At 43.6% G+C, this 16,233-nt stretch overlaps 1 non-coding gene across 1 annotated transcript; it reads left to right on the top strand.

The window, feature by feature from the left end:
* The first annotated feature begins 1,186 nt into the window (after window positions 1-1,186).
* Window positions 1,187-1,268, top strand: trnas-gcu (transfer RNA serine (anticodon GCU)). Its single transcript has one exon. It is a non-coding gene; the product is annotated as a tRNA-Ser (tRNA).
* The last annotated feature ends 14,965 nt before the right edge of the window (window positions 1,269-16,233 follow it).

The raw sequence follows: 16,233 nt of genomic DNA, 5'->3' as shown, positions 1-16,233 counted from the left end.
AACAGAGATACCGTGTACTGGTCACCTTCAGCACAGGAGCAACACATTAATGCTTACCTCCACATTCCTGGTTTTACCTTAACGTTTGGGAAACCGAGTTTCTCTGATTCCATGGCTAGTAACGGGGATTATATGATCATCTTCACCAGTGGTTCAGTCCCTGAGTGAGGAAAGTGGTGAGGTACTCATTGTAAAGATGGGTAGATTGATGAAATGTACAATTTCATCTTTTGCCTTCACTAACCCATGAGCTTTTTATTTTGTTTTGCATCTGTAAAAATCTTAAAATCTTCATCTTGAACAGACTCAATAACAGGTCTCCATTGTGTCTCTGGCATCAAATTTCAAAATGTAAACCCCCTCTGAATTCTTCCACCTCAGTCCACTGTTTGGGAAGTGTTCCTGTGGTGGGAAATGCACTTCCCCGTGTGTCACCTGCTGCTCCCAGCATGCGCACTGGCACTGCACTCATTTTCCTTCTGACACTTGCTCACTGTGTTGCTGTGATCATACAGTGACTTGGTGTCACACAGTGCAGGAAAATGATACAGATCAAGGTTTTTGCATTGTTGCCTTCAATTGTCAGTTTAGCCTTATTTTGGATTTTGAAATTGTCTGTTCTGTACACAAGTGCGTGTCAAAAACATCTGAGCGGAAGTTAGGTGTTCCGAATAATGACATTGAGCACTATGCACTCTCCTCCAGTCTGGAAAACAATTCCTCACAGGCAATTTAATAGACAATTTACAGCAGGTGCAGGAGTAGGCCATTCTGCCTTCGAGCCAGCACCACCATTCATTATGATCATGGCCTGAACATCCTCAATCTGTATCCTGTTCCTGCCTTATCCCGATAACTCTTGATTCCACTATCCTTAAGAGCTCTATTCAACTCTTTATTGAAAGAACACCTCCTGCTGTCTCGGGTTCTTCATTCCGTTGACTTCAAATCTTCACAGAATTCAACAGACCTTGTTACATATTCATTTCCTCATTTTTGTTCAGATCACTGTGTGCATTGTGTGACAGTGGGAGTGCACTTGCCCCACAACCCAGGGGTCAGACCATAGTCTTGGAACCGTACTATGTTATTTATCATTTTACCAACACCAGGGAGAAATATCTGCTGCTCTGCATAATTTACCCAATTCAATTATTCATAAGGTCAGAGCTTCCCCACGGTCTGTGACGTGGTGGCCGAGAGGTTAAGGCTTTGGACTGCTAATCCATTGTGGTCTGCACGCGTGGGTTCTAATCCCACTCTCGTCGCTGTCATCAACGGCATTTCCGTGGAGCTGTTTTCAGATATACACAGCTGTCGTATTGGAACGCTAATGGTCAGTTTATATGCATTGACGCTATTCCAAAATTTCCAAGAATGGTTTTAGCCTGTTGACTAAACTGTGTTGAAATGTAGGTTGCATAGGGATTAATGAAAGGGAGCGCGGTTTCCTTTTGCAAATCAAGTTGCTGTGAACGTTTTTTCGTATGAAAGACATCCAGGATAATCAAATAACGAGAGCTGCGAAGTGCATGTTTATGCAAAGGAATTCTTAATGAACGTTTTGTCAAATGAAATCTGAAGGAGGTTGAGTAGAAGTAATTCATCCTGGTGAGAAGAGCACAGCGAGATAGCACAAAATGATGGCGATACTTCAAAGGGGCAGGGCGTGGGTGTACGGGCACTGAGGACTGGCTGTAAATGCATAGTGGAGAATTGCCAATGTTGGTGCCGTGCATGGGCACGGAAAGGCTGACACATTGATCTCGCCCTCGCCCCTTGCTCTCGCCATTGATGAATGCTGGACATAAGGCACAGATAAACACAAGATGTGGGAAGCAAGCTCCCTCTCGTTATACACACACTGGATGCATCACATTGAACTATGAACAACTGGAGAAATCAGCATGTTACCTTTAGGGAGTGAAACTAAACTGTGGATCAATGACCGCAGATTCATGCAAAATAAACATGAAAAATAATTTAAAATGTAGGGTGAAGGTTTGCTTGCTCAGCTGTAGCTTTGATATCCAGACGTTTCATTACTTGGCTAGGTAACATCATCATCAGTGGCGACCTCCAAGTGAAGAGAATCTGTTGTCTCCTGCTTTCTATTTATATCTTTCTCCTCGATGGGGTTCCTGGGGTTTGTGGTGATGTCATTTCCTGTTCGTTTTCTGAGGGGTTGATAGATGGCATCTCGATCTATGTGTTTGTTTATGGCGTTGTGGTTGGAGTGCCAGGCCTCTATGAATTCTCAGGCGTGTCTTTGATTAGCCTGTCCCAGGATAGATGTGTTGTCCCAGTAGAAATCGTGGTATTTTTAATCCGTGTGTAGGGCTACGAGGGAGAGAAGGTCGTGTCTTTTTTTGGCGAGCTGGTGTCCGTATATCCTGGTGGCTAACTTTCTTCCTGTTGTCTTACGTAGTAGTTGTGACTGTCCTTGCATGGAATTTTGTATATGACGTTGGTTTTGTCTTTGGTTCTGGTTCTTTTAAGTTTGTTAGTTTTTGTTTGTGAGTGTTGGTGGGTTTGTGTGCTACTAGGATTCCGAGGGGTCTTAGTAGTCTGGCTGTCATGTCTGAAACTTCTTTGATGTATGGTAAGGTGGTTATGGTTTCTGGCTGTGTTTGGTCTGCTTGTCGTGGTTTGTTCTTGAGGAAAGTGTGGACTGTATTTTTTGAGTATCTGTTCTTCTCGAATACATTGTAAAGGTGGTTTCCCTCTGTTTTCCGAAGTTCGTTTGTGCTGCAGTGTCTGGTGGCTCGTTGGAATACTGTTCTGACGCAGCTTCGTTTGTGTGTGATGGGATGGTTGCTGGTGTAGTTAAGTATTTGGTCAGTGTTTGTCGGTTTTCTGTATGCACAGGTTTGTAGTTCTCCGTTGTCCTTTCTTTCTACTGTGTCATTCAGGAATGCGAGTTTGTTGTCGGTTTCTTCTTCCTTGTTGAACTTTATGCCTGTGAGAGTGTTGTTGATGATGTTAAATGTCTTTACTATCTTATTTCGTTTTGTGATGACAAAGGTGTCATCTGCGTAGCGGACCCAGATTTTGGTTTGATTGTTTCTAGGGCTGTTTGTTCTAGTCTTTGCATTACCGCTTCTGCTCTGAATCCTGATAGCGGAGGTCCTATGGGTGGGCCATTGGGGGTTTGTTTGTAGACGATGTTGTTGAAATTGTAGTCGGTGGTGAGGCACAGATCGACAAGCTTCATGATGTTTTCGTTGGTAATGTGATTGATGGTGGTTGGTGTGTGTGATGGTCTCTTCTAAAAGTGTGTTTCCTTTGCCATGTCGATGTTGATGAAGGTGAACAGTGCTATTATGTCGAATGAGACCATTGCTTCCCTTCCTCTACTTTGGTGTTTTTGATGATTTTTAGGAATTCCTGGGTGGAGTGGATGGAGTGCTGTGAATCTTCTATGAGGTATTTCAGTCTTGCGTGTAGTTCTTTGTCAGTCTGTAATTTGGTGCTCTGGGTAATGAGACTATGGGTCTGAGGGGGCTCCTGGTTTATGGATTTTTGGTAGTCCGGTTCGACTTGGCCAACACATTGATCCTGCGACAGTCTAAGCAAAGACACGCCAGAGAATTCCCAGAGGCCTGGCACTCCAACAACAATGCCATAAACAAACACATAGATCAAAAAGCCATCTATCTATCAACCCCGCAGAAAACAAACCGGAAATGACATCACCACAAACCCCAGGAACCCCATCCAGGAGAAAGATATAAATAGAAAGCAAGAGACAACAGCTTCGCTTCACTTGGAGATCGCCCCTAATGATGTTACCGAGCCAGATCATGAAACGTCTGGATATCAAACCTACAGCTCAGCGAGCAAACCTAAACCCTAAACCTCAACCTGAGCTACAAACCTTCACAAACCTTGCGAATTAAAGTATCTTTATACGCATATCATTAATAGACTTTTCGTTATAATACCCGTCTGGTTGAAAGAAGAAGACATCACATTTTAAGATAGATGACAACGTAACCAATTTTGTTTTGAAATTGAGATTTATTTGGTCATTTTACACAGTGAACAAGTTCATTTTAAATAATGCAAACCACATTCTCTCACCTGGAATAAAAGTGTGATTTCAATATAAACATTGTCCTTGCTAACTCGCAGTTACTCAACATGAAAAATAGGATGTAATGTTTATTAAGCATAGATCAATTAGCACCATTATCTTACTTTGGATTGACTGCAGTATGCACATGCTAAGTAAGGTTTAAGAAAGAATGACTTTTGGAAATAATGATTCGGTGGTGACTAAAAATAATATTAGCTTCTCATGATGTGGATAGTCCACCAATGGTTCCAGTGGTGGAAATGTTCAGTGGGAAGTATTTCTATGATGGTATAGACGTATGTGCGCCGCCAGGGATGGGAGCTCCCACTTCATCTGGAACAGCGTCTTTTGACGTGGACCAGGGAGCATTGTGGCATCCGTCTGGGAGTTCCAACCACACCTGCTGCAACTTCCATTGGCATGGAGCAGCTGGGAGCATTGGCACATCCGAATGCAAGATCTGACCTCATTTGGAGCAGCTCCAGTTGGCCTGGAGCAGGGAGCTTTGGGAGATCATTCTGGGAGCTCCACTCTCACCTGGAGCAGCTTTTAATGACATGTAGCAGCAGGGAGCATTGGGACATCAGAATGTTAGATCCCACCTCAACTGGACCACTTCTATTGACATGGAGGACGGAACATTGGGACATCAGACTGGGAGCTCCAACCTCACAAGGATCAGCGTTTAATGACATTTAGCAGCTGGGGGCATTGGGACATCAGAGTGGTAGGTCTAACCTGAACTGCACCACTTCTACTGACATGGAGCAGGGAGCATTGTGACATCAGTCTGGGAGCTCCAACTTCAAGTAGAGCCGCTTCTTTTGACATGGAGCAGCAAGGAGCATTGGAACGTCAGGTTGGGAGCTCCAACATCACCTGGATCAGCTTGTATTTACATGGAAGAGGAGGGAGGATTGGGACATTAGGCTGGGGGAAAGGATATTCAACTATTTTAATCTAAAGTAAAATATGTTTCAACACCTCAGATGTTAATTGATTTATGAAGAATCTTTCCCGGGAAAATAATTAATTCTTTAGATAATAAAGACAAGTCCTGCAAATATTCAACTCAGGAAAACGCATTGGTACAGAGAGAAATGGGAGTGATGATTCATGTCGTTTTCTTTTCATTTCTGGCCGTTTCTGCACTGGATTACATCACCGGAAGGACGTTTTCACTCATTTCCAGCAAATACGGTCAGCTCACTAACGTAATCTAAAGGTGAAAATTAATGGGAATATGTGATGTTATGATTAGGATGGAGTTTACTTCAAATTTTGGTCAAAACGTAGCAAAGTCAGTTGCAATTTCCAAGATCAGCAGTGACCTCATTGATTGGCTGATCAGATTGTGAATGGTCGTTTTTTTGAGGACAATTTGAAGTGAATCAATGATGGTGATTATCTTTGTTCTTTGTTCACCTTGTGACTGTTACTGCTATTGCTCATGTCCTTGTCAACACCACAGCTCTGCAGCGTGTAAAACCTCAGCTGTGCATCTGGCCAGTGGCACAACCATTCGTATAGCTGGCTACGCATCAGGCGGTTGTAAGTTCAACTTTTACTTTGCGCAAGCGCATTGTGGAGATTCATCACACATCCAACCTAATCATTTTTGTAATGCTGAGGTGGATAATATTTGAAATTTTCATCTTCACGAGCGAAAATTCTTTCACTGTCTTCGATCAGTTAAGCATTACCAAGAGCTATCAGAGTAAAAATCACACAGCACCAGATGGTATTGAACAGACGTATTTGGAAGCACCAGTGTTCCATGCACTGCTTCTTCATCAGGTGTTTGTCAACTGTTGGAATCGAAAATGGCTTTGTCTGATTATTAAATGTATCCACCCCAGTCCAACACCAACACCTCCAAGTCATGGGTACCGTCGACACCACGAACGGTTGGTTAAAGTCCAGATGATCTTCCAAAAGATCGCGCATATTGACACAAACACCAAGTTTCTGCAGTAAAACACCCACCTGATGAAGGAGCGGCTCTCCAACAGCTAGTGCTTCCAAATAAACCTGCTGGACTCTGCCCTGATATTGTGTAATTTTTAACTTTGTCTACTCAATTCAAACACTGGCACTTCCTTATCATAGACAACATCAGTCATGTCCCACCGTTGTCAGAGAAGGCAATCCTGGAAGAGCCTAATACATTGCACATGGGTCCGTTTCATTTTCAGAAAACAACGCACTCAATCGCTGCAGCTCCGGTGGATGAAATGGCAGAAAAGAAATGGCTGAGACTCGGTTTTGACAATATTTTGAAACTTTTTCGGAAGTGGAATCAGAGGAGAATGAAGGATTAACGGTCCGACTGTGCAGAGAGAGGGAAGGCACTATTCCCTTCTTTGAAGAGCTGTGGTATTGACTGATCTAAGGCATGAAACAGATTTCTGGTAGAGCTGCGCTCTCTGCATTAGGAACAAGAAGTCCTGATTTTCTAAACTGTAATGAAACCCAGGCCACTCAGTTAAAGCGCTGAATACTAAGCACTAGACCACCAGGGATGAGGGCAGAAGCCGTTGCACCGTTTCTTCCTAACACAGTTTTTGGAATTATGTCACTGCAGATATGTTTCCCCTCAAAAATGATTGAATTATCGCGTGTTTACAGCACAGATCTGGGTCCCTTCATCTCGTTTCCCAACACTTGGTCTGTAACCTTGTATGCTCTTACATTTCACGTGAGGGCGATTTTCTCTGGAACGTTTTAATCTCGTAAAACACAATAAGTGGGATTAAAGTTTGAGATGGGAACTGAACCCCATTTTTAACCATAGACTGAAGCACGCAGACACAGTTCCCCAAGTGTGTCACAGGCCTCGGGAGAAAACAAGCAGAAAGTAAGATTTCACCGACTTGTCTGATGTTGTCCCATTTCAGAGTTCAACACCAATGTCTGGTCACAGCAAAGAAAGGAAGCATTCAGCTCCTCCCGTCCCAGTGTTCCTTGCCCATTGTTTCCCCATTACTCTGTAGTTTATACTGCCTCACCTCGTTCTTTCTGCCAAACTTGATCACTGCTCACGCCAGCTATTTCCTGTCCTGACGAACGGTTTGCCTCAAGTTCTTGGAATGAAAAACAGGATTGGCCTATTTCAAGCACTTTTCTAGTTTACAAGGACAGTTTTATCACCACTGAGCAAGCACATTGCCAGCTCAGAGAGAAGGTCTCATCCTTTAGAAACTGAAATGCAAAGATGATTGGATAGCCTCAGTGTTTTAAACCAACCAACAAGACCGGAATAGGGCCCAGGGGACCCCGCACAGAAGGATGGGAGTATAGAATGGCGAATTTCATGGTGTCCAGGGTGATGTTAACAGAAATATTCCCTGGTAGTATAGTGATGAGTATTCAGTGATTTCACTGTCATGGCTTGTTAAAGGTTAACGTTTACAGTAATAAATATGAAATACTGCCTGATTTTTCGAAGCAGAATGATGTGTAGCATTCAGAATCGTTTCCCTGCATGACCTAATAAGAGAGCTCAGAAGAGCCAGGAGGAGACATGAGAGCCAGGAGGAAACATTAGATGTTGTTGGCGGATAGGATCAGGGTTAACCCTAAGGCTTTCCATAGGTATGTCAGGAATAAAAGAATGACGAGAGTTAAAGTAGGGCCAATCAATAATAATAGTGGGAAGTTGTGTGTGGAATCAGAGGGGACATGGGATACAATAAATAAATATTTTTCGACAGTGTTCATTATATAAAATGAAAATGTTGGCGAGGAAGATACCGAGATACTTACATCTCGACTCGAAGAGATTGAGGTTCACAAGGAAGAGGTATTAAAAATACTGTAGAGTGTGAAAATAGACAAGTCCTCTGGGCCAGATGGGATCTATCCTAGAATCCTCTGGGAAGCAAATCAAGAGATTGCCGAGCCTGTGCCATTGATCTAGAAATCATCATATTCTACAGGAATAGTGCCTGAGGACTGGAGGATTGCAAATGTGGTTCCCTTGTTAAAGATGGGTAAATGAGACAACCCTGGTAATTACAGACCAGTGAGTCTCACTTCAGCCGTTGGTAAAGCATTGGAAAAGATTATAAGAGATAGGATTTATAATCATCTAGAAAAGAATAATCTGGTCAGGGAGAGTCAGCACGGTTTTGTAAAGAGTAGGTCGTGCCTAACGAATCTTATGAGTTTTTTGTCAAAGTGACCAAACAGGTGGATGAGAGTAAGCAGGTTGATGTTCTGTATATGGATTTCAGCAAGGTGTTCGATAAGGTTCCCGCAGTAGGCTATTATACAAAATGCGGAGGAATGGGATTGTGGGAGACATAGCAGTTTGAATCAGTAATTGGCTGTCTCAAAGAAAACAGAGTGTTGTAGTTGATGCAACATGTTCATCTTGGTGTCCAGTTACTCGCGGCATTCCGCAAGGTTCGATGTTGGGTCTACTGCTATTCGTCATTTTTATAAATAACCTGGCTTACAAGAATGTGTTAGTAAATTTGCGGACAACACTATGGTCGGTGGAGTTGTGGATAGTGACGAACGATGTAGTAGGTTGCAGAGAGACATAGATAGGATGCAGAGCTGGGCTGAGAGGTGGCAAATTGAGTTTAATGTGGACAAGTGTGTGGTGATACACTTTGGACGGAGTAATCGGAATGTAAAGTACTGGGCTAATGGTAAGATTCTTGGGAGTGCAGATGAGCAGATAGATCTCGGTGTCCATGTACACATATCCCTGAAAGTTGCCACCCAGACTGACAGGGTTGTCAAGAAGGAAAACAGTGTTTTGGCCTTTATTAATAGAGGGATTGAGTTCTGGAATCAGAAGGTTATGCTGCAGCTGTACAAAGATCTGGTACGGCCACATTTGAAGTATTATCAACAGCTCTGGTCACCGCATTATAAGAAGAATGTTGACGCTTTGGAAAGGGTGCAGAGGGGATTTTCTAGCATGTTGCCTGGTACGGAAGGAATGCATTACGAGGAAAGACTGAGGGCCTTGAGGCTGTCCTCGTTGGAGAGAAGACTGAGAGGTGACTTAATAGAGACATACAAGATAATCAGAGGTTTCGATAGGGTGGATAGGGAGAGTCTTTTTCCAAGTATGGGGATGGCAAACACGAGGGTCACAACTTTAAAGTGAGGGGAGAAAGGTATAAGACAGGTGTCAGGGGTAGTTTCTTTACTCAGAGAGTAGTTAGGGCATGGAATGCTTTGCCTGTAGCGGTGGTAGATTCGCCAAGATTAAATGCATTTAAGTCATCATTGGAGAGGCATATGGACGTACATAGAATAGTGTAGATGGGATGGGCTTTAGATTAGTATGACAGGGCGGCGCAACATCGATGGCCGAAGGGTCTGTACTGCGCTGTAGTGTTCTATGTTCTATATGCTACAATTCCACATCAGCAATTTCATCGGCAATTGCCTGACGTTCAATCAGGTAAAAACAATGACTGCAGATGCTGAAAAACAAATACTGGATTAGTGGTGCTGGAAGAGCACAGCAGTTCAGGCAGCATCCAACAAGCAGCGAAATCGACCTTTCGGGCAAAAGCCCTTCATCAGCAATAAAGGCAGTGAGCCTGAAGCATGGAGAGATAAGCTAGAGGAGAGTGGGCGTGGGGAGAGAGTAGCATAGAGTACAATGGGTGAGTGGGGGAGGAGATGAAGGTGATAGGTCAAGGAGGAGAGGGTGGAGTGGATAGGTGGAAAAGAAGATAGGCAGGTCGGACAAGTCAAGGAGACAGCAACTGAGCTGGAAGTTTGAAACTAGGATGAGGTGGTGGAAGGGGAAATGAGGAAACTGGTGAAGTCCACATTGATGCCCTGGGGTTGAAGTGTTTCGAGGTGGAAGATGAGGCGTTCTTCCCCCAAGCGTCTGGTGGTGAGGGAGCGGCGGTGAAGGAGGCCCAGGACCTCCATGTCCTCGGCAGAGTGGGAGGGGGAGTTGAAATGTTGGGCCACGGGGCGGTTTGGTTGATTGGTGCGGGTATCTCGGAGATGTTCCCTAAAGCGCTCTGCTAGGAGGCGCCCGTTCAATCAGTTTAAAACAAGAACGGAGGGGGCGTCAGGAAAACGGAAGGGGAATAGTGGTTTGTGAGAGTCAACGACATGCCTCGTGGAGCCAGGTTCAATGTAGACACTGAATATGGGTTTCCTGTTTACCTTGGTATACTGATCACTACAGATCAATGACTCAGTATTGCCTGCCATTTGTGTGTTGTTCTTTGTACATTTCACCTCGGTTCAGTGCTCCGGGGGACCACGCTTTTTTAAATTTGGCACGTTTTACTCAGGTCGGTTTTGCAGCTTCATATTAAGGCCAACAATTTTAGGAACAAATAATCACCATTCAGACCACCAAGTCTGTTCCGCTATTGAATGGTTTCATATCTGATCTGATAACCTTGAACTGCACTTCCTTGTCTTTCGCCATAATGCTTGATGTCTTCGCTGTTTGAAGATATACCGATCTCAGCCTCATTACACCTCATGACACTTCCTCCACAGCCCTCTGCTACGAGAAAGTCCACTGATCCAGAACTGTCTGAGAGAATAAATGCTTCTTCATCTCTATTTTAATTGTGAGATCCGCATTCTAATACGAAGTTAAAAATCGCACGACACCAGGTCATAGTCCAACAGGTTTAATGGAAGCAATAAAATTTGGAGAGCTGCTCCTTCATCAGGTGGCTGTGGAGTACACAGTGGTAAGGTACAGAATTTATAGCGAAAGGTTACAGTGTAATGTCACTGAAATGATGCATTGGAAAAATACCTTGATTGCTTGTTAAGTCTTCCATCTGTTGAAATGACTATGTTAGGTTCATTTCTTTCTTATGTAAATCGAAAGACTTTCTTTTAACAGTTACATTCTCAGGTGGACTTTACTAATTAGTGTCAGCACAGATAACATGTTGACAGTGTTAGTCCCTGTGTGCTGCGCCCATGCCATAATGTTTAGACTGACACTCATCTGAAAAAAAACAACACGCTGCAGGCAACGATGCCTTAAAACATGGTACATCGGTAAAGCTGAGCAAAGACTACATCAACGGAATGGGCGCTGCACATCAATCAACAGACAGGTATGCCCCTTCCCTGTTGGAGAGCACTTCAGTGATCCAGGACATTCGACCTCGGATCTTCGGGTGACAATCCTCCAAGGCGGTCTTCGGAACAGGCAGCAGCTAAAAGTGCCCCCACAGAGACTGATAGCGCACACACACACACACACATATACGTCTGTGGGGTGAATTTGTACTTGCAGATTTACATTGTACTTTGCACAATAACTGCATGAATCCATGTAAGTCTCTGGTAACTCATTTTTATAAATTAGAATCAGTCTAAACAATATGGAACAGACAGCAGCAGAGGGGGGCAGACACCAGTTGTTAAACTTCACTCGAGAATGAAACTTTAAAATAAAAAAAAATTGCACTTTACATATGAAAGAAGTGAAGCTCACATTGTCATTCTAACAGATCAGAGACTTAGCAAACAATCAAGGTATTTTTCAATGTACAATTTCAGTTCCGACACTATCTGAGTGAATCTCTCCTGCAACTTTCCCAGTGCGATCTCATCCCTGGACAATTCTAGCACTGAGCCGAATGAACATATTTCTATTCTGTAACAGCATCGGGGGTGGCTCTGCAGCATTTATTGACTTCCGGTTTGGAGTCACGTGGACGCCAGACCAGATAAGGACGGTAGTTTCCTTCCCTCAACGACGTCAGTGAAACACATGGGTTTTTCAGACAACGTATTCTTAATTCTAGGCATTTATTGTATTCACATACTATCATCATCGTGGTGTGGTGAGAATCCAACCCTTCTGCCCAGAATATTACCTGGCTTTGCTGTGTTAACAATCCAGCGATAATACCACTAGGCTATCGCAGAAAGCCCTCATGGGGGATCTTTTCCAATAGAGTCTCTTTTCCCCAATGATTCCTTATGCCCTTTTATTGAGCCTCACACTCCAATAATCTCTGGTCCATGTCAGTAAAAGCTACTAAAAGAGAATTGATCTCACAGCCAAGGTATCCAAACGGATCGAATGCTTTGAAGGTGCCAATGAAGAGATTGGGGCAACAGTGAGTGCAACGGCACAGATTGGATGGTATCAACGTGAAAGTGTATATTAGATTGTGCAATGCCTCAGTTAAATGGGATGAGGGACGGAAAAGAGAGTTAGGGAGAGTGCGAGGGAGAGACATCTTCGAGAACTTTTGGGTTTAAATCCTGATACATGAGACGCAGAAATATTAGAGAATAAAATTCGATGGAAAACAGATCATCACCTCGGAGGATATTATCTTGTAAAAACGATTAATTTCTGACCGTGTTACACCAAAAGTAAAGCTTTGAGAGAGCTGACTGCCATGATGTGGATTCGAAGTGAGGTCGCTGCAATCACAACGCAGAATGCGATCTACTAAACGGTTAGAGCATTCGACATACCACACTCGTAAACTGCAACCAGTATGGTAGCAGAGGAAATGTCAGGAAGAATGTACAACATCAGGATTTAGCGACAGGAATGTGGGAACACAGAATGAACCGAATCTTTAACTTTAGGGTCCCCAGAGACTGTGGAGATTCCATGAATGAGAGTACAGGAGAATGGGATTAATGAAACTCTCCAAACTCTTGGCAGAGTGCAGAATATTGTTGAAACGTATGCTTCAATAGCATTATATTTGAACATCGGCTACTCCATGACTTTGCCCACACAAGGCTGGACCAATTGCTGCATGCAATCACACATAATCCCAGTTCCAGACCCGGAATCAGAGCAACTGTATGAAGCATCCACGAAGATCCAATTGGAAACTGGGATGGAATGACAGGAGAGAGGCGCATGTATTTCCGAGGTTGGGACAGCTCCTGGTCAAAAGCGGGGCGGAAGGGAATACTTGCCCCCATTTATAATATTATGACCATAAACAGTACCTGTTGCTGAGACAGCCGAGTGGCGCATCTAAAGCGTGTGGAGACTTTAACTTTGGGGTGGCAAGGTTTGAAATTTCATTTTCCTGATTGGATCATTGGTTTTGACATTGGCATCTGCTTTTGTTCGCATCAGCTCAGAATCAGCTTCTTGTTCCCAATAAATTCTGCAACCTGGAGAAGGTGGTGTTGTGTTTATATAATAAACTAGGCATCCTTGGGCACTCACACACGGAACTGGTAATGTTAAAGTTCGAGGAATAAAACCTGGAATGGAAGCCTGATCTCAGGAACAGTGAACATGCCTTTAATTTCCTGCAATCTCATTCATGCATGTCGCTGAGATAGGGGATGCTACCATCATTACCCAATCCTGCCTACTTGTGCCTCCAGGACCTGAACAAAATAGGTGACCCTTAATCCCAGAATGAAAACCGCGCGGGAAAGGAGGCCATTCAGCCCTTACAGTTGACACTATCCCTCTGAAGCACATCCTATCAGACCCACACTCCATACCTATTCCATTCCCCTTCATATCTACAGACTGTGGGAGGAAACTCACACAAACAAAGAGAGATTGTGCAAATTGCACACAGTCACACGAGACTGGGATCGAATCCATGTCTCTCGAGCAGCGAGGCAGCAGCGAATCAGGATGAACAACAAATGCTGTCCTGACCAGCGACATCCACACCCTGTGGGTGTATCAGGAAGAATAAAAACACATTCACAACATGGACAACGGGACTTACGTCTGCGTGGACATGATTTCAACCAATCGTTTATCCTGGGTAGATACAAGGACACCGATATCACAGAGAAACCAGCGCAATGCGGGATTCAATTACCTGGTGAAGTGGAAACTCATCTACTCAGTCAAACTGGGGACAGAATATTCAACAGTCCCGTGGATGGGAAGGGCTCAATGAGCAGAGAAACCTTCAGATTTACCAGCAAGATCACATATCCCAGAAGGAGATCAATTAAACTGTCAACGGTGCTGTTAATCCCAACCAGCTGCCGGTTTCATAGCGTCAAAGTCATAGACTCACACAGCATGAAAACAGGCCTTTCACTCCTACCAGCTCATTCTGAACATAATGCCAAACGAAACGAGTCGCATCTGATGGCTCTTGTAAATGCTGAGGGTTAATAATGCCCTTGTGATATTATTACTGTATTGTTAATATGAATGTCCAGATATAATTCTGAGGACACGGGTTCAAACGCTGGAATGGCAGATGCTAGAATTTTATTAAAACAAATACCTAGAGTCTAATGATGATGCTGAATCAGGAGATCTGATTCACTAATTCCTGATAGGGAAGGAAACTGCCATACCTATCTGGTCTGGCTGGTATGTGATTCCAGATCCATAATATCGTGGTTGATTCTGAACTTCCCTCTGTGCAATAAATAATGTACTAGGCATGAATGAATAGCTTTTGTTAATCCCACTGATACTTTCCAACTCATTTATCGATCCAAATATCGTGTAAATATTGTAAATGTACTTTCATTCCTCACTGCCTCAGGAAGTGAATTGCAAACATAAACCATCCTCTGTTTTAAAAAGCCTCTTTTTTATTTTAAATCCCTCTTTTCACTTTAAACATTTGCCCTCTCGTCTTGAAGTGCCCCTCCTTGGAGAAAAAACAGTTACAGTTAACTCCAGCCGAACTCTCAATAATTTATAAATTTCTATCAGGTCGCCTTTCAAACTCCAGTGCTCGAGTGAAAATATTCTCAGCCTATCCAGCCTTTCGTTAGAATGCAAACCTTCCCCACTCGCCATACGCGGATATTCCTGTTCTAAACCTACTCCAGCTGAATAATTTCCCTGCTATTACTGGGCGACAAGAACTGGACACAGTATTCCAGAAGACGTAACACCCAATGTCCTGTTCAACTTCAACATAACGTACCAACTCCTACGCTCAACGGACTGAGCAACGAAGGCAAGATGACATTTTTTTAACCATTCTGTCTATATATGAAGCAAATTAAAATGAATTATGTCCTTGCATTCCTGGCCTCCGTGTTCCACAACACGATGCAATGCTGGTCATTAATTGTATAAGCACTACTAATATTTGATGTAGCAAAATGCAATACCTTCCATTTATCCAGATTGAACTTCATGTGACATTTTTCAGCCCAAAGACGCAATGGATTAAGATCCTTCTGGAACCTTAGATCACCTTCTTTAGAGTCTCCAATTCTGCTCCCCTTTGCAAGCTTATGAACCATGGTTCTATGAGTTCTATTGTTTTCTCATACAGGTCAACGATTTTTAATTATTTGTCGTGGCCATCATTTAGCTGTTCGCAAATCAGGTAACAATTAGTCATGTCGTTAACCATGAGGAAGAAAGCCATAGACTGCAGTGAGATTGGAAATAAATGGCAAGAAAATGTGCTGAAAGGAATTCAATCCAGTGAAGTGGGTGATAATTAATTTGGGGAGGATCAATGATAATTGTGTGAATACTGAGTGGCTTAAAGTAATAAAAGAGAAATTGGAGTAAACATTCACGAATCTTTGTAGTTGATTTGACAAGGGATCAAGTGGTCTCGAGAGCTTGGAGATACTTTCTGTTCTTGACCGCAGCTGGGAATATAAGAGCAGGGAAACGATGCTGGAACTTTAGCAATGGCCTATTCAAGATCAAGAGACAGGGGAATCCGATGGACGGAAGTGCGTACTGCAGGTGCTGGAAATCAGAATCAATATTAGAGTGGCGCTGAAGAAGCACAGCAGGTCAGGCAGCATCCGAGTTGCAGAAAAAAATAACGTTTCGGCAAACGCCCGTCATCACGAAAAAAGGTGGGAGTCTCGTGGGTGGAGCGATAAACGGGAGAACTGGGTCTGGGAATAATTTAGCTGAGAGTGCAAGAGGTGGATAGAGATGGGGTGAAAGGTGATAGGTCGGAGAAGAGGGTGGAGCGGATAGGTGGAAAGGAAGATAGACAATGGGACAGGTCAGTAGGATGGTGGCAAGGTAGAAAGTTGGAACTCGGATAAGGTGACCGTGGAGAGATGAGCAAACTGGTGAAGACCACGTTGATGCCCTGGGGTTGAGGGTCCCGAGGTGGAAGATCTGGCGTCTGGTGGTGAGGGAATGGCGGTGGAGGAGACCCAGGAACTGCATGTCCTTGGGAGAGTCGGGGGACGTGGTAATTGATGTTTTTGGTCATGGGGCGTTGGAGTTG

This window comes from Chiloscyllium punctatum, chromosome 34, assembly GCF_047496795.1.
Source record: "Chiloscyllium punctatum isolate Juve2018m chromosome 34, sChiPun1.3, whole genome shotgun sequence".
NCBI lineage: Eukaryota > Metazoa > Chordata > Chondrichthyes > Orectolobiformes > Hemiscylliidae > Chiloscyllium > Chiloscyllium punctatum.
Note: the sequence above shows the minus strand (reverse complement) of the source record. Positions and strands in the feature narration are given on the sequence as shown.